This window comes from Leopardus geoffroyi, chromosome B2 (genome assembly GCF_018350155.1).
Source record: "Leopardus geoffroyi isolate Oge1 chromosome B2, O.geoffroyi_Oge1_pat1.0, whole genome shotgun sequence".
NCBI classification, from domain to species: domain Eukaryota; kingdom Metazoa; phylum Chordata; class Mammalia; order Carnivora; family Felidae; genus Leopardus; species Leopardus geoffroyi.
The window spans coordinates 12432215-12450400 of record NC_059332.1 but is presented as its reverse complement, the minus strand read 5'-3'; the positions used below and the strand labels follow the sequence as shown (position 1 = coordinate 12450400).

The 18186-nt window shown below is 43.8% G+C and overlaps 1 protein-coding gene across 11 annotated transcripts in view; it reads right to left on the bottom strand.

Moving 5' to 3' along the window:
* ATXN1 (ataxin 1) overlaps positions 1-18186 on the bottom strand; it is a 424117-nt gene that overhangs the window by 343313 nt on the left and 62618 nt on the right. The gene's annotated exons all lie outside the window — the stretch shown is intronic.

Here is an 18186-nt window from a genome sequence, read left to right as displayed (position 1 = left end):
CTCAGTCCCTGCCCCAACTCTGTGCATCTTGGCGGGACATTTTGGAAAGAAAAGGGCCACTGAGGACGAGAGAACAAGAATCTGTGTCAAAAGCAAACGTGCCTAGGTAAGCCACGGGGTCCCGCCTGATGGCCTATCCTAAGAAACCACGCCCAGGGTGTGCCCACAGGGGACACCCAAGAGGAGACAGGCTTCCTCCCCAAAGCTGTCACACTCAGGAGTGTTTAGGGGAAAGGGAAAAAGTTGTAAGGCGTACAACATCCACATCAGGGAATACCAAGTCAGAGCCAATTAGGACGGCTGCAGGCTCATGCATATGAAAAGGGACACGACATCAGTGAGCAGAAATAATGCTCGGGGTCTGTGGGAACGCTCTCGCGGCAACGCATCAAAGGCTGCACACCTCCGTCTTTCTAATTCCCATTAGCTCACCCTTGTCCGGATGAAAAGAGCTCAGTGAATCAATTGCTTCTGTTGAACTGTTTATATATTTTTCGAGTCCTGATTAGGCCATTAGTCACCAGAGCATACCTCACAGCAAACTAGAGCACCTGCAATTATACAACTTCTCAAGAACACGCAGAGAGCATTTGCAGTGAGACCACAGTGGCAGCAAAATGTGAAATGGAGATTATTTGTCAGCAGTTTTCAGAACCGTGCCCTTAAATGCCAAATGAAATATATGCATGGCAGATAACAGAAGCTGCAGCGGGGGCGGGGAGGGGAGGGGGAGAAGGAGGAACGAGGAAAAGCACCAACATTTACTCTTCCGAACCCAGACGAGCCCTGAAAATGAAAGCTGCTCTGGGCAACAAAACGAGTCCCCATCGCGCAGGTTTCGACGTCTTCTCTCCTCTCTGATGGGAACGCTGGTAAGAGCCTTGATCGAACACAACCACCAAAGGTAAAGAACAACGGACTCTGGAATCGGTGTCGGCGAGCTGCTCGTTCTTCAGAGGGTCCCCCACGCCTGACAACATCCGTGTCTGAACGCGGCGAACATCGGGTCCCACGGGAAGAGCCTGCCTTCTCCTCTCGGCTGCTTGTTCTCATTTTTCACAGTCGCAATCAGCAAAAATCATGAGATCGTGTATTTGAGGATTTCCCATTCACACTAAGACAGGACATCTCTAGAAGGAAAAGAAGGGATGATGTAAACGTGCCACTTCCTTTCCTTCAGCAGGACGCTGAGCTGCTTTCCCGCACACGGCCTGGGCCACACCGGTGGCAAAGTTTTTGTTTTTGTTTTTGTTTTTGTTTTTGTTTTTGTTTTCAGTCTGCCAGGGGTCAGCTACTCGAAGCCTCCCGGCAGAGAAACGGGAAATCACAGATCACGGGAAATGGGTCAAGGGCTCTCCATTTACTGTACAAGTAATAACACAAGCAACAACCTTCCGAAGAGTGTTTTATAGTATTTTTCATGGCAAGGCTGTTACTCTCCGGTCCGTTAATTCTCACTTTGCAGCTTCTATTCATAAGCTTTCTATGTATTTATTTGTTGGGTTATACATTTTAGCTGAACTTGGAATGACAGTTATTTTTAAGAGGCTGCCAACACGGGTCAGGAGGCAGCTGAGGAACCTGGCTCGCAGTGGCTCTGGCATAAGGAACCCTGACAGCCAAAACCAACCAGAAAGCTGAGGAGCTCCAGGCTTCCAAAGCGCCAGTGGAAAGGCATCCTTCCCTCTGCTCTCTTCCATACGGCTCTTGCAAAGGAAAAAAAAAAAATTCTTTACCAAAAAGGATTCCTTCTGTCACGCAACCGACCACGTCCTTGTGTGTTCCGAGTGCAGATCTGGAGGTGCGCGTGTGAGTCTGGGCGCAAGCAAGATGCCGCGGTCTTCACCTTGGACGCAGACAGGGTGGAGGGCGGACGCAGTGCCCCGTGGGCCAGCGCCCCACAGGCATCGGGGCACAGCTGCTTTCTGGCTTCGCGGCCCTGGGTTCCTGCACTGACAGCCTTCCAAAAACTAATCGCGGCTGTTAGGAGAAAGAGGGCAGTTTCTCAGCATCAGTGCCTTGAAGGTTATCGCGACTCTCCTCCTCTGTCGACCGTCCTGCAGGCACCTGTGACGCGGAGCCCTCCTTCGTGTTCGGAAGGCACAGACGCTCAGGAGACAGACTGCTCATTCCTCATCAGACAGCTGAAGACCCGCGTCCTCTGCCTCGCATGTTTTTGGAGATTTGAGTCGGCAGGGTCCAGGGGCTCCCTGACGCTGTTTGCGACAGGCAGACTCTTGGATGTAGGCTTGGGACAAACAAACCTTTCACGGGAGCCCTTAAAAACAGACAGCGTTCTGTCTGAATTTTTGAACCCCGTTCTAGTACAAACATGCTTGGGCATCTAGTGCCAGAGACTTTTCTTCTTGGCAAACGGCTCCGCCGCCACCATGGATGTTACCGTTTCGGGTCCCTGCAACCTTGCACTCTTCCCCTGCTCCCCGTCCCCTTCCCCTTGAGATGTTATCTGTGCCCAGGCTGCAGGGGTGGGTGCCGACGAGCTGTCACAGCCGCCGGCAGGGACAGGGTTCCCGGCACACCGCTCCCAGCCCCTCCTTGGTCCAGCATGCTGACGGGGGGCCGCTTCTTTCATCGTTGGTCTGTTAGTCTGACGCAGACCACGGGGTCAACAAATCCAGCCCGTGACTGATCACGTGAAGACTCCAGAGGTCACCCTCCACTCCAGGGACTTCCTTCATTCCTGTGTCCTAGTGTCTCTCAAGGAGAGATGGGAGAGAGAAATAACCTTTGCGATGCTCTCCTCTCCGTGCCTCTGGAAAGACCTTCGAGTTCTCCGACAGTAAACAAGCAGCAGCCCTTGGAAATGACCAAAACCATACCCCCCTCCCATCTGAAAGTGCTCTTTCCTAGAGACTCGACTTACTGGATTGCTTCCTGCTGACCAACGACCATTTCTTTTCGAGGGATTGGCTGAAATGTAAGAGTTGGAAATGGTCTTAAAGATCAGTTGATTTAGGGGTCCCATGACCTGGAAATGCCTAGGAGCCTACTATAACACAGTTTCCTGGGCTTCAACCTCCCTCCCCACCCCCAAGCCCTGGGCTAATTCGGGAGACACTTGGTGGAGGGTCCAGAACTTCCCAGGGGTTCTGAAGCCACATCTGGAAACCACGGATATAATGCAACTTCCTCATGTTTCCTAAGGCCCAGAGAAGTTGGGTTACTTGCCAAAGGCCACACAGCAGTTAATGACAAGCCTGACCTCGACGCAGTGCCTGGTGTCGCCAGATGCCCGTGACGTTCGTGACCTGTAGTCAGTATTGGGTATTCAGTAAAGCTTTAGCCACTTAGGCTCTGCTGTTACAGATAATGACTTCCTATGGCTATATAATTCAATGTCTTTGAATTTATTACATAACCTATAAATTTTTAGTAGTAGACGCAAGTTAAGTGTCACCCTCTTCTTTTTAAGGTTGAGGTTTTTTCTTCTTTTTTTAAAGTTTTTTTTTTTTTTTTAATTTATTTTGAGAGAACTGTCAGCACAGAGCCTGATGTGGGGCTTGAACTTACGAACCGTGAGATCATGACCTGAGCTGAAACCAAGAGTCGGACGCTTAGCCGACCGAGGCACCCAGGTGTCCCCAAGTGTCACCTTTCTTAAATTAGGGGTGTTTTATAAAAAAACAAATTACAGATTCTTCATTCATTCACCTTCATATTCTAGAGGTGACAGAGGTCTCATAGAAAGCAAAGGAGAAGTGCACTGAATGAAATCTTCTGACCAAGGAAATGGTCAATGAACAAAGTATTTGTTAACTTCTATAAATAACATACACACGCGCACACACACAACTACCCTTCAAACTCTGGCTCCAGGAATCACTTCTTTTTTTTTTTAAGTTTATTTATTTTTGAGAGAGACAAACAGAGAGAGAGCTCACGAGCAGGGCAGAGAACGAGGGAGAAAGAGAATCCCAAACGACTACCCTTCAACCTCTGGCTCCAGGAATCACTTTTTTTTTTTTAAGCTTATTTATTTATTTTTAAGAGAGAGAGAGAGAGAGAGAGAGATTGATCACGAGCAGGGCAGAGAAGGAGAGAGAGAAAAGAATCCCAAGCAGGCTCCAAGTGCTGTCATCACAGAGCCTGACACAGGGCTCAGTCTCACGAACTGCAAGATCATGACCTGGGCCTAAATCAAGAGTCAGGCGCTTAACCGACTGAGCCACGCAGACGCCCCTCCAAGAATCGCTCCTTACATGGAAAGAACTTAACTGCGTCCACTGTTGATGTCGGGTGAACGGGTCGGTGCACTCACTGTTAATTCTGTTCCCTATGGTACTCCATGTCCTTCCCAGTGCCATTTGTACAGTCGCTCGAATATAAAATGATCGTAAAATAAACTCTACAATGCAGGCTTTTGCCAAACGACAGTGGCTCTCCACCTCACCATCCCCCAGCCCTGTTATTGAGAATGAGTGGGTACGGGTGCTGGGTTTCCCCTTTTCTGGTGAGGAACAACTGAATGAGTAACTAGTGAGGGCACCACAGGTAGTTTCCCCACCCACAGACCCTGCTGAGAGCAATGCACAATATTGCTGCTACACCCACACCACACACAAAAAAACTCACCGCTTTTAAAGTCGACTTCTTCTACAAGATCCAGCAGGACTCACTCCCTGTGAGAAGCTGAAGGAGAGAATACTGCTTTTTTTCTTGTTAACTGTAAGGTGTATCAATGTCTAGTTAAATCTGAGCCTAAGGTATATAGCTCATATAAAATGTTTACAGGCGATGAAAGAAAGAAAGGAAAGAAAGAAAGGAAGGAAGGAAGGAAGGAAGGAAGGAAGAGGGAGAGAGAGAAAGAAAGAGGGAGAGAGAAAGAAAGAAAGAGGGAGAAAGAAAGAAAGAAAGAAAGAAAGAAAGAAAGAAAGAAAAACTTAGAGTTTGCATCAAAATCAATTGGGAAACAGAGGGCCCAGTCACTGTTCAACCTTTAAACTGTTAAAAGCTAAAACATTCTCCAAGTGTTACTAAGCCCTCAAACAACAGGATAATTTCACAAGGCAGGGGTGTTTTCCTTTTCAACAAATTCTTTAAGAAAGAGTGGAAAGCAGCGGCTTGACCTCTACCTGACTATTGGTCAGCTCTGTTCTACATACAAACTCTTAAAAACGGAATGTTTCCATGGATAAGTACGTTCATAAGAAGCAGACGATTAATACAATCTTCTATAAATTTTATGTATTTCTGGTAATTAAAACAATATCATAATACAGAATTTCCTGAATTGAAATTTCTTTACCTTTGAAGAATCTTCCATTACACGCGTGCAAATTCCCCAAACATGCAAATTGAAAAGAATACCCAAAATAGGTTGACTTTTCGTTTCTTGGTAGTTATCTTGCAGGGCATGATGGCACAGGCACTACCATTTTCAGTAATCATTTGCTACACAGAGTATATACAAGCATCCCAGAATATATAACACAGCGCCTACAACTCTAAAACCGTATCAGATTCTGAAATATATGATGTATCTTTCTCAACTTCCAACCTTAGACTTTTCTGAAGTAGTATGTCCAGAGGCGTGAAAAAACAGAGGCCATTTCAAATCTGGTAACACACCATGAATTAGTGAATTATCTTAACAGTTCTTTCCCTAATTAAAACCAGTAAGAAAGGCATCCATCCAATATTCCAACAGACAGCCAAAGTTTCTGGTTGTATAATTATTCACCTCCTAGGGGTCCACCTCAAAGGCATGCGAGACACAGGTTTATGAACATTATGTAGAAAAGAGACGTTTATGTAAAATGAAATTACTTCGGACAGGCAGACTTCTCTGAAATACGGATCCCTGGCCACTAAAACCACTTGATTTTGCACTCTAGGCTAGAAACAAAAAAAGCTTAAAAAATATATTCATACGGGAAGCCAATTTTTCCATCAATTAACAAGCAGGAGGCCTTACAAGCATTTTAAGGCGAGATTTTTTTTTTTAATTTTTTTTTTTCAACGTTTATTTATTTTTGGGACAGAGAGAGAGCATGAACGGGGGAGGGGCAGAGAGAGAGGGAGACACAGAATTGGAAACAGGCTCCAGGCTCTGAGCCATCCGCCCAGAGCCCGACGCGGGGCTCGAACTCACGGACCGCGAGATCGTGACCTGGCTGAAGTCGGACGCTTAACCGACTGCGCCACCCAGGCACCCCGCGAGATTTTTTTTTAAGTCCTAAAATACAAGCACAGCCTCCCCAGACTTTTTTTTTAATGTAATTTATTTAAAGACATCAACGAAGTCAACCAGATAAACAACAAATATTTACCGAGAAACTTCCATGTGGCCAAGATGATGCTTCTAAGTCCCAAGTACTTTCAGGATACTTACAAAATTATTTAACTTTATAAACTATCTCCATAAATAACACAGCCTCCCAAAATGTGCACGGGGCTATAATTCCATCTAGTTTCTACGATGACACTGTAAGCCTTGGATGGAATTACAATCTTCATGGGAACAATCAGGGCACATGCTCAGGGAGTCCATGATGAACTCAGTTTCTAAAACAATACAGCCACCAAGCCATTGGCATGTAATTACAACCAGGAAGTCAAGTTGTCTGCTGGCTAGCGTAGGAAGTAGGGACACGTACTTTCAACTGAAAGTGCCCTTCACCTCACTGTAGCAAAATCTATATAACATATCTGAAAAACTTCTTCTTTTCCAAAATTAAACTTTCTACTTTGGGGATGAGAAAATTTCCACAAGGGGCTAACTGGTAGATGTGCTCTCGATCAGTAAGGACAAAACCTTCTAGATAACTCTCAGTAAAATCTTAGAATCTCTGATATCACCTTCATACTCCTACTAAACTGTAAACTCTAAAAAGTTCAATATATTAAGAAATAGAGGGGGGGGGGGAAGCATGCTCAAGAGTCCTAGGAGATGATTGGCATTTCTTCTAATTCTTTGGGACTAGCCTGACATTTATTAACATAAACAAAGCAAAATGCCTTGTGCCTGTAAGAGGGGAAAAAAAATAAAGATTTATCTACAGAGATTGAACTCAGGGCTATACAAAAATGAACTCAGAAACAGACCCAGAATTTCCCTGGGAAAACAAAAGACAATGACACTATGAATCAGCATTTTTCCTCAGGCAGCCTAGAATAAAAGAAGAAACACACACACACACACACACACACACACACACACACACACGATAACAAACACCATGAGGAAGATGAATACAAATTTAATCAAGATATTTGTATTTAGGACACATATGATTTCCTTGATATTTTCACGCCTTTATCATAACTTTATTTGGTACTTGGAGAGGTCACCAAAACTCTGTTAAGTCAGTATTGCCATAGCAACCAGGAGACCCAAAAACAAAAAAATTCTCCACCAGAAATCCTCACCAAATAAAATATAAACTGTACTTTTTCATACAGCCACTTTAACACCTGTCCTTGAAAACCCAGTTCACCAAGGGACCTCTTGTGGATTACGTGTCCCTGGGTTCCTATATCACTGACTTGAGAACGTTCTAATAACATTAGCTCTTAAATTCATTTTCAAGCTCCGGGGATTCGTGTAGACTGTATCACAGTGGCTATCTAAAATAAAAAGTATCAAGACAGGAGGGGGGAAAATACTGATTAATTTCCACAACAATGAGACATATCATTTATTAGCTTTACTTAAAAAACCTTCTTGTTGAAAAGAAACGCAACGTCTGTCTCTTGGGAGTCTATCCTTCCCTATAACCTGAGAAACGCATGTCTAGTGCCAAGTAAATGAAGAAAGAATTCTTGAAACAGCTCTGAAGTCACAGAAAGAATAAAGGCTCTAAGCTCGGCTCCAGAGGCAAGCTAGTGCAAGGATTACCAAGCTAACAGTTCAAGGCTTCCCTAGCTGGAGACGTCTTTATCGATGACAGGCCAAAAGCCCCGACTTTGGCCTTCTCCATAGAGCACCAGCTAAAGTACTGTTTAACACTGAAGGCTGAGAATTTTTCCCGAGTTGTAACATCCCGTTGGATGGAATATGGCCAGCTGGATGCAACATAACACAGCAAACCAAAAATATAAGGGTAATGGGGAAAAGAGGGAATTCTTTATAGGTCTGCTTTCCACAAAACATTCTGGGTGGCATCCACTCTGCTTCCCTCCCGTTCAGTGACAAATGAGGTTACCTAAAAAGTAATGCCCTTCCAAAACTACCAATAAAGTACTTCATAAAATTAAATTTAGTATCTTGAGATTCCCACTAATGATATCCCTGACAACCACCAAAAGCTGGTTAGACAGCTTTCTCTTTTTTCTAGGTGCTTTACTGAAAGGAAATAGGAGGAATAGATGTGCTTAGTGATGTGTGTGTGTGTGTGTGTGTGTGTGTGTGTTGAAACACACGACCCTCCCTATATGCAGTGGGCATTTCCTGTCTGGCATATTTTAGAGCAAATCAAGACAATACTCATTCTTTAAGACAAAGCTTGAGCGCCAGGCAGTGCTATGGAACTGCAATGCATGAGGTCTGCTGAAGTCAACAGGAAAGCAAGTTTGGGGCCTGGAGCTGTTCTATTCCAGATGGAGAAGACTAGAAAAGAAGATGAACCGGGTTGGCCACTAAAAAATTTTTTTAATGGGGCGCCTGGGTGGCGCAGTCGGTTAAGCGTCCGACTTCAGCCAGGTCACGATCTCGCGGTCCGTGAGTTCGAGCCCCGCGTCGGGCTCTGGGCGGATGGCTCAGAGCCTGGAGTCTGTTTCTCATTCTGTGTCTCCCTCTCTCTCTGCCCCTCCCCCGTTCATGCTCTGTCTCTCTCTATCCCAAAAATAAAAATAAAAACGTTGAAAAAAAAAATTTAAAAATAAAAAAAAAATTTTTTTAATAAATTCCTCATCTCTTTCCTCGTTTAGAGTTTTTACCCACTACAGGAGAGCAAGATAAAACAAACAAAAAAATGGTACTATTCAGGATGCCTAAGGGAACATGGAAGGATCCGGTTGTTTTTTAAAAGCATTATTTATGCTCCAACTGAATAACCTCTGAGAGGAAGAAGATGATCCTTGATGTGCTTGACCACGATCTTCAATACTCAATTCTTACCACAACTTGACTTTGTCCAGTACATATGCCCAATACTGCTATGCCTCCTCCCAGAAACTAGATACAAGAAGGGCATTTATTCATTCACATTACCAAAGAGATTAGCTCCAAAGTTCTCTCAAACGTTTTACAGCTTTCCAGCAGCATCTCATTCTTCACAGGTAATTAACCTCTTGATGGGCTTAGAGCAGCAACAGTGTTAGAAGCCACAACACATCGATGATAAGTTATAAACCAGGGGAGAGGATAATTGGAAAATAGATTTCCAGACTCCTTGGAAAATATATTCCCATTTATTGAAATAAGTACACTCAACTTTTCAGGAACAGGTGACTCACAGAACTGCAGAACTGGCAGGAACCTTAGCAAATCTTTCTGTTTCAGCTCCTTATCCCAATAATGAGAAAATGGAGACACAAAGAGAGTGACTTGTCCAGAAAGATTGAACTCAACACAAATTTGGTTAGAGCTCAAGGAAGACCTGGCTACACAACGTGGCATCCTCTCTCCCACCACCTTTGTAGATGGTGCTGGCCCAGTTCAAACAACTCATGTGTCCTGCCTTTGGGTCGCCCAAATGACGTATTAGGAAAGGTCTAGGAAATAGTGACTAAGCTTTCAAAACTAAGAATGAGACAAAAGAATGAGGGAAGGGAAGAAGGGAGACAAAGAGACTCAAATTACAACCTACTGGAGTCAATTAAATGCACTGAAAAAATGGGATGCACCCTTGGAATGTTCCATAGTGATGATGGTGATGTTTGGTGGGAATGTCCCAGTAGGCGTTACAGTCCCAAATCATTATCTGCTCTTTTCCTCACGGCCATCCTCAAGTAGAGTGGAAAAAAAAGCTCCCCGAGCGCAAGAACCCTGTCTGCTTTTGCTCGTTATTACGTTCCCTCAACCTACAGAGTATGTGGCACAAGGTGAGTACTCTGTAAAATTCACTGAAAGAAGGAATATAAACTCCTATGAGGCAAGAGGAAGAGAGATGTCGTAGTTCCCAAGTACAGATGCAGTGCTGTGAAAAAATGCCCATTTAAAATGTAAAAAAAAAAAAAAAAATGTTAAAAGATGAGGGGGGTATCTATAATAAAAATGAGGTATGTTAAAAATATAAAGCACCTACTAAGCAGTTACTGCCAGTTACATCTATGAAGTACGTACCACGGGGACGCCAATAGAGTTCCTGCATTAGAAAGAACTTCCGGCCTGAAGCTCATGGTCAAGAAAGCACAGTGAAGGATGGTAAATAATCACGGAGAGGATTACCTTGCACAAACAGATCAAAACCAAGCAAGTGTGGCTGGAGCGGAGGACAAACGGAAGCTGTAGGCGCTGTGTGTTCAGACGGAGTAAAAGGGGTCACCGTGTATTTTCTAAGGAGCTCTGTGCAGTTTGTATCATGGGCCTGCTGGCAACCATCGACAGCAACCTTGCTCTTCCCACCTTTAAGTTCGGGCTTCTATTTTATCACCGTCACAAAGGAACTATACGACAAATAATATGGATCATTATTTTGGGCTCTCAGACAACTTGCAGGCTCTCTAATGCTGTGAAGTTGTAAGTCAAGAAAAGTGCAGCTGGGTAAAATAATATTAACAAATATAATGATCACAGTTGCCTATTTTAATGACTCAGAAAGACAGTATATCTAATTAATACACACATGTTCACGAAAAGGGAAACAAACATGATAGTTTGTTCTTTAAAAACTTTAATATGGGGCGCCTGGGTGGCGCAGTCGGTTAAGCGTCCGACTTCAGCCAGGTCACGATCTCGCGGTCCGTGAGTTCGAGCCCCACGTCGGGCTCTGGGCTGATGGCTCAGAGCCTGGAGCCTGTTTCCCATTCTGTGTCTCCCTCTCTCTCTGCCCCTCCCCCGTTCATGCTCTGTCTCTCTCTGTCCCCCCAAAATTAAATAAACGTTGAAAAAAAAAATTTAAAAACTTTAATATGGTTTTGGCCACTGTGAATATAATAATAATAATAATAATAATAAATAATAATAATAATAATAATAGAAACTATTTTTAAAAATAAAGGCCATGGGGGGCGCCTGGGTGGCGCAGTCGGTTAAGCGTCCGACTTCAGCCAGGTCACGATCTCACGGTCCGTGAGTTCGAGCCCCGCGTCAGGCTCTGGGCTGATGGCTCAGAGCCTGGAGCCTGTTTCCCATTCTGTGTCTCCCTCTCTCTCTGCCCCTCCCCCGTTCATGCTCTGTCTCTCTCTGTCCCAAAAATAAATAAACGTTGAAAAAAAAAATTAAAAAAAAATAAAATAAAATAAAGGCCATGGAACAAGCACTGTATTAGGTGCTTTCTCTCGACTGAGCCCACACTGGTGGATCTGCACAGAGTGGCAGTGTGGCATGAAAGGGAGAGCCTGGGCCACGCAGCCCCAAGCTCCTGGGTTCAAATTTCAGCTCCACCATCATAGTTGCGTGCCCTCACCTGTGTGTGTCAGAGTCCTCATCTCTAAACATGGGAGCCATAATAATATTCAAAGAACCAATATCCACCTACACGTAGGGCTTTTGTGAAAATTAAATGAGCTAACAAATACATCACAGAGAACACAGTAGGCACTCAAAAATATTACACTGCACAAAGTTTTAGTATCCTTTGGAATGCTTACAAGAACACTGAATTCTGGACTCAAGTGGCCACAGCCACCTACATACTATGGGGATCTTGGCCAAGTCACTGAAACTGTAAAAATGGGATGCCAGATGCCATGTTTCCTTCCTAGAATTGTCGTAAGAATCAAATAATGGGTGACAAGTTACGTGAGAGAGCTTTAGACACTAAAGAGTGCTCTATCTAAACTACCGCGTCCATGGGGATGATTATCGTCAACTTTCAACCTCTCAAAACCAACGAGCTCATCTTTTATCACATCCTCTCCTGCCTGAGAATTTAACATTAAGCATCTTCCAAAGTCTTGACATTGGACTCCCTGTGATAACAGAACAAATGTCTGGTCATCCAGGACTCAATCGGATGGAACTCTATTATCTGCCTCCTTCTGCACACCCACCGTGAGAAGGTAATTGATGTTCACCATGACCCCAGAGCACTCCGAGACTCCGAAGTACCTTCAGGGAAAGATTAAATTATATTCAGCCTAGTTTATTATAAAGTGTATTTAATTATACTCAGATTCTGTGAAAATTGGTGACCTAGGAAAAGCACAGACAGTAAGTCACAGGCTCTCTCTGGTAACCGGAAGCCTGCTCTCCCTGTCCAAACTCCAATCACCCTTTAGCAGAATTTACTGTAAGACACAGCCCACCCTAGGGCAGGAGAAACTGGGAATCCAGCATGCTAATTATAAAAGTCAAAAGAACCTTGCCCTGCCTAATCCTCAAGGACCACCAATGTGCAGAAATATTATTGTCAAAATCTTAAAACAATGAAAAATGTAAACTATGTAAGATTGCTACACGTTTCGAATGATTTTGATTTTGCTAATAATGAATTTAAACACTTGAACAGCAATAATGTGAATATACCATTTATATGTATTATTATAGCACTTAGAAGTGTGAAAACAGATCAGTAATGGTGAATATTACACTCTTTAGAGTGGTAAAATGACATTGTGTTTATTAAGTTTTGCCTCTTGTTTTAAAGAAATTAGGTGTAGGCAATGAGGCATCCAATACAAAAATAAAGCTATACTGGGGTGCCTGGGTGGCTGAATCGGTTAAGCGTCCAACTTCGGCTCAGGTCATGATCTCACAGTTCGTGGGTTCAAGCCCCGAGTCAGGCTCTGTGTTGACAGCTCAGAGCCTGGAGCCTGCTTCGAATTCTGTCTCTCTCTCTCTCTCTCTCTCGCTCTCTCTCTCTCTCAAAAATAAATAAAGCTTAAAAAAATAAAAAAATAATAAAGTTATACTGTATTAGGGTTGTGAAACTATGGCTACTTGCCTTTGTTAAAATTATTTCAATGCTGTCACATTACCTCACAAATGCGAGTCTTGAATACCATATATCAGTGTTAGGAGAAAAAGGACTAGTTGTGAATTATAACCCTCCATTCAATATATGGCTTCCTTCTGGAGAATTCCTCCTGAGAGGGGCCTCTCACCTCTGCTTGAACATCTCAGGTGATGGAGGTTTCATTACCTCATCAATCAGCTTGTTCTATTTTTAAGGCAGCCCTGATGTTAGAATGTTCTTCCTCCAGTGGCAGAACTCTTAATTCTCTTTACCTTTAACTTCCCTTCTGCTCTTAGTTCTTATTTGGGTCCTTGGGAACCACTTCAGTAAGTGATTTCACTTCCCATCAGGTCCTTTGCTAGCCTCACTCATTTTACCAGTCGAATAACAAACTGCTTCTACTCACATTGTTCACTGTTATTCTATAAGCCACAGTGGCCATTCTTCATAACCATGTGCCATCAGCTGAAGGGCCTTTGGCACCAAGGATCTATGCAGACTACATCCAAGTGGATGGACATGGCCCTGAGGGACCATGGGGCTTGGTGGGCTTTCCTGGGACCCAGCTATGGCATACGCTATTTCTATGAAAAAAATATTTTGAGTTCCTAAGGTCAGATTTATATTCATTCTGTATCCACTTTGGGGGGAAATATGTTTCACACACACACACACACACACACACACACACGCACACACTCACGCACACGGAATAATATATTACTCTGTCCTCTTACCTACATTGTGAGCTCAGTGAGTGTTGTGGTGCGTGCATAAAATTCCCCAGCTCCTCTCCCGGCTGGAAGAAGCAAAGTGGGAGAGCCGCACACCCATGCTCTTCAGATCGTCACCTCTCCCCTGCCTCCTGGGATAATGGAGCTGAAGAGAGAGGAAGGCACAGGTCCCCCAGGAGTTTCTACCCACGAACCCTGACACGCCAACCAGGCAATCCCCTGTCTGGGAGGAAGACTGCTTCTGAAACTTCTGGTCTACCCCCAACAGGTCTCCCATTCGGTCTCGTAGTAAACCCTGAAGTCCTAGACCACCATCTTGTTACAGATTCAACCTGAACCAAGATTAGTTTAAAGCACAGAAGGGATCATGTTTATTTTTATTATTTTATCCAATGCCGATCTGGGCTGTTACTAAATAAAAACCGTCATGCACACTGGCAGCCTTTAGTTTACATAATAACATCCTCTTCCTCCCTGCCTGGCGCAGCCTTCAGCATCCAGAACGTGGCCGTGACCACCATGGGCCAAGGTGGTACGTGGGGAAAGCAATAGAATTCAGGTACCCAATCCAGGCTAGTAATATTATAAGCTTGGTTCTCTGGTTTCCCTTAAGTTTACAACAGATCAGACAGGCAAATAAAAGGAGCTCTAAAGACACGGCAACCAAGAAAAGTGAATGGGACAGAGGCCGTGACATCAGGAAGAATCACGAGCTTCTGGGGCATCATAACATACTACATCAGTGCAATCATTTCAGAGAAATGACAATAAATCTCCAAGAAAAAGTTACATTAATGTCCACTATCCTGTACTCTATTTAGGAAACCTTATACCTCATTTTATAATAATTTCTTCCTGAAAATGTTGAGGTGGTTGGGGTTTTTTTTTTTCTTCCTTCTAACAATGTCCGCACCAGATACATTTAAATATGCTGACTACGTATACCCTCTGAAAGCAGTTAATTCCAGGAGTATACAAAATTAAATATTTAAATCTCTACTAGAGAAACATGAGGGAACAAAAGTGAATAATCATTAAGGAACTCAAAGGAATTATAGTGTTGCATTCTTTGGTGGAAAGGAACCCGTGAATGAAAGAAAGAAATCTGCCTTCTGATCTACTGGTCAGAGGTCTGCCTGTCATGAAGCTCCTAGTTTTAGGTAAACCAAGGGAGTTTTGAAACCTCTATCGTAGGAATAGTGGAAAAAGGGGTTTCTCTCCTTCTCGTATTCAAGGGAAAGGTAATTTTGACCCTAAAAGCTAAGAGAGGGGAGAGGAAGGACATCGTTAGTGCAATAGACTCAGCTCTTAAAGTCTCTTTAACATCTTTGCTGTATGGAGAGGATACCTCTGTTAGTACGAGTTTTAAGGAAATTCCGAACTTGGTGACTCCTTTCTAAGACACTGCACAGAGGCACCTGTATAGCACCCATACCTGCATCATATTAAAGTGGACACCACAGCAGGACGAGGAGGGAGCGGGAAGAAGGATGCACCCACCCACCCACCCACACGTTTTCTTTTAACTGGATCTCACCGACAGCATATACGTATGTGAGGTGATTCCGTTTTGGATTGCTAATTGGGAAAATTCCTCAGCATACTGTTAACACAGTATCACATATTAAGGGCAAAATAATTCCACGTACAAGGATGTTCCCAAACTGTTACAATCTCCCCTTGGACTTCCCTAAGACCTTCCCTGCTTTCCATTCTCTTCAGATCCCAGTTACTGTGGTGCTATTTAGAATATGGCTATTTAACAGCATTTTTCCCCTCTTTTTTTTTTTTTTTTTTTTTTTTTTTTTTTGCACTTGTCTTTTAAATTTTTTTGTGGTCTCTGAAGAGCTAAGCCTGATTTTTTTCCTTTTTCAAAATTCCTTTTTTCTATGTTTTTCCCCCTGTAGTTGCCCCCAACTCCCCAAATCTCTCATAGTAGATGCAAAACTCTCACTAGGCTTAATCCTCAAATGTTTTGGGAGCACCTGGGTGGCTCAGTCAGTTGAGTGTCTGACTTTGGCTCAGGTCACAACCTCATGGCTCATGAGTTCAGGCCCCATGCTGGGCTCTGTGCTGACAGCTCAGAGCCTGAAGCCTGTTTCAGTTCTGTGTCTCCCCCTCTCTCTGCCCCTCCCCCCCCAAAATAAATAAACATTAAAAAAAAAAACATGTTTTCAATTTACTCATGTAGTGACTAGGTGACCTACCTCCACCAAAGGGACCAAACATTTCTGCCCTGGGACTTTCTAATACACTTCTAACAAAGCCCAATGGAGATCAAACAACATCTTCATAACACCTAAGGCCAAATAAATAATCATGTCCTTATAGGCAATGGGTATTGTTGTCACCAATCCAAAGCCACGGCACCCCGGCACTCGGTGCCCCAGCTACTAGGAGGAGACCCACGGGGCCCCCGGGGGGCTCTGGCCAGGGGACAGAAGGAGGTCCCTTCCTGAGAACGTACTGCCCACCCTGCACACACATCTTACCCTTCAAGACTTTCTATGGCTACGAGCACCAGGAGACAATATTTGCCCCTTCCGATCATCTCTCCCCAAGGCACCGCGAGAGACAATGTCACAGAGGTAATGGCGCAGGGAGAATAGTGACCACTTCTGCCTCCACGGGATTCACTTTTCATCTGCACTGGAAATGGACTAGGTTCGTGATTCATTTGAACAGGGCCCGGAACCTCCAAGTCTACACACATCACTCGGTCATTCGTGCCTTGCAGCGAAGAAGGGTGTCACTGATAAATTATTTGAGCAACTTGCATGGGCCATGGGAGTAAGAACGTGCTTGACGCCCCTCCCTCCACCTCTCCCACTCTGTCCCCCAAGACCTAGGAGGTAATGCTTCATTGTTCCCCATCCACACTTAACACACCCCTGGGCTTTTCTTAAACAGATAAACCTTGTTCTAAAGAAGATTAAAACTTCCAGATAGGGCACACTGACAATCATTAAAGACTGTTTTGGCATGTGTAAATACACTCTCCACGTTACGTGGTAATGAGATTTCATGGAGGGAGGTTTTGCTGTTGTTCCTCTTCTTCTTGAAGTATGAGAACAATTAGATTGAAATAATACATTTTCAAGACCCAACCATTTCAGAAATAATCCCAATAACAGAAAAAGATCCTAGCTGGAGCTAAAAACTTATGCCCAATGAAGAAAAACAGTGAAGTAGGAGTCTCTGGAGAGCTGGGTTTTTAGCCCAGCCCTCACACAAACAAGCTGTGTGTTGTAAGGTTGGTCACTTAACCTCACTATGCCTCAGATTTCTCATCTGTAAAATGAGAACATTCAGTTAGATTAAAACCCTTTCAACTCTAAAATTCAGATTCTATGATTGTCCTTCCAGCTTAATAAAACAAAATACAATGATCCATACTGCCTTTTTTTTTTCAACGAAGCAAATTAAAAAAAAAAAAAAAAAAAAAAAAACGGCAGGAAAGCTCAAATACACCAAGAAAATACAACCGGAGAGGAATGAAAATTTAACTTGTGCAACAGAAGTTCTGTCCAGAAATTAGTACCTGATCTTTACTTCCAGAAAAAAAAAAGTCCCCTTTCTGTTTTCTTCTATGCAATGTTCAGTTCACCACTAGACAAGAAATATTCCATGCCTGCTGAAATGCATCTGGATTTGCTGATGGGTTGTGTTCAAGGATTCAGCAGCACCATGGCAGAAAGCAACCTCTCTGTTCTTCCCTGTTACCACTACGTTTAAAAGACCAACAAAACAGCTCCGAAATACACAGGCCAAGATCTTGCTGCCGTCTGAAAACAGCTCCGAAATACACAGGCAAGATCTTGCTGTTGTCTGTCTGAAACGGTTACAAACTGCAGGCTAATCTCGGCATCTGTGACCTCACCACCCAACGTTTTACAAATTGAGTAACTACTTCCCCGTCCGTTACTACTCAAATGATAAAAGTGAAAATAAAAAGGGGAGCAGGGCACTGCAAGTTAGGAGCGAGTGAGGACGCAAAAGGAGAGCAAACAGGTCTAACTGAATTCAGAGACACATTCCAGGTGGATTTCGGGGAGGGCTGAACCACCGTTTGCTTTTTGATGGCTTTACCTCTGGCTCCTCGCTGAGAAGCCTGGGAACTGTTTGTGGGTCACAGTAAACAGGGTTCTGGAGCACAATGTGACTTCCAGGGAGAGAGCTAAGCCAGACCACAGCCCGCCAGCCAGCAGGACAGATACTAAAAGGTGATAAGGAGAAAAAGAGGCACGTCTTTTCATGAACGAATGTGAGACCTCACCGACTTCCTTTGACTTCCCCAAGTGAAATGTCAGGTTCACATGATTTTGAAGAATCAACTGTGTTGCCTCTTAGAAGACAAACATGCAAAAATTCAGTACCTGACCGCATAGATTTTGTTCATCGGCGTTAAAAAAAAAAAAAAAAAAAAAAGT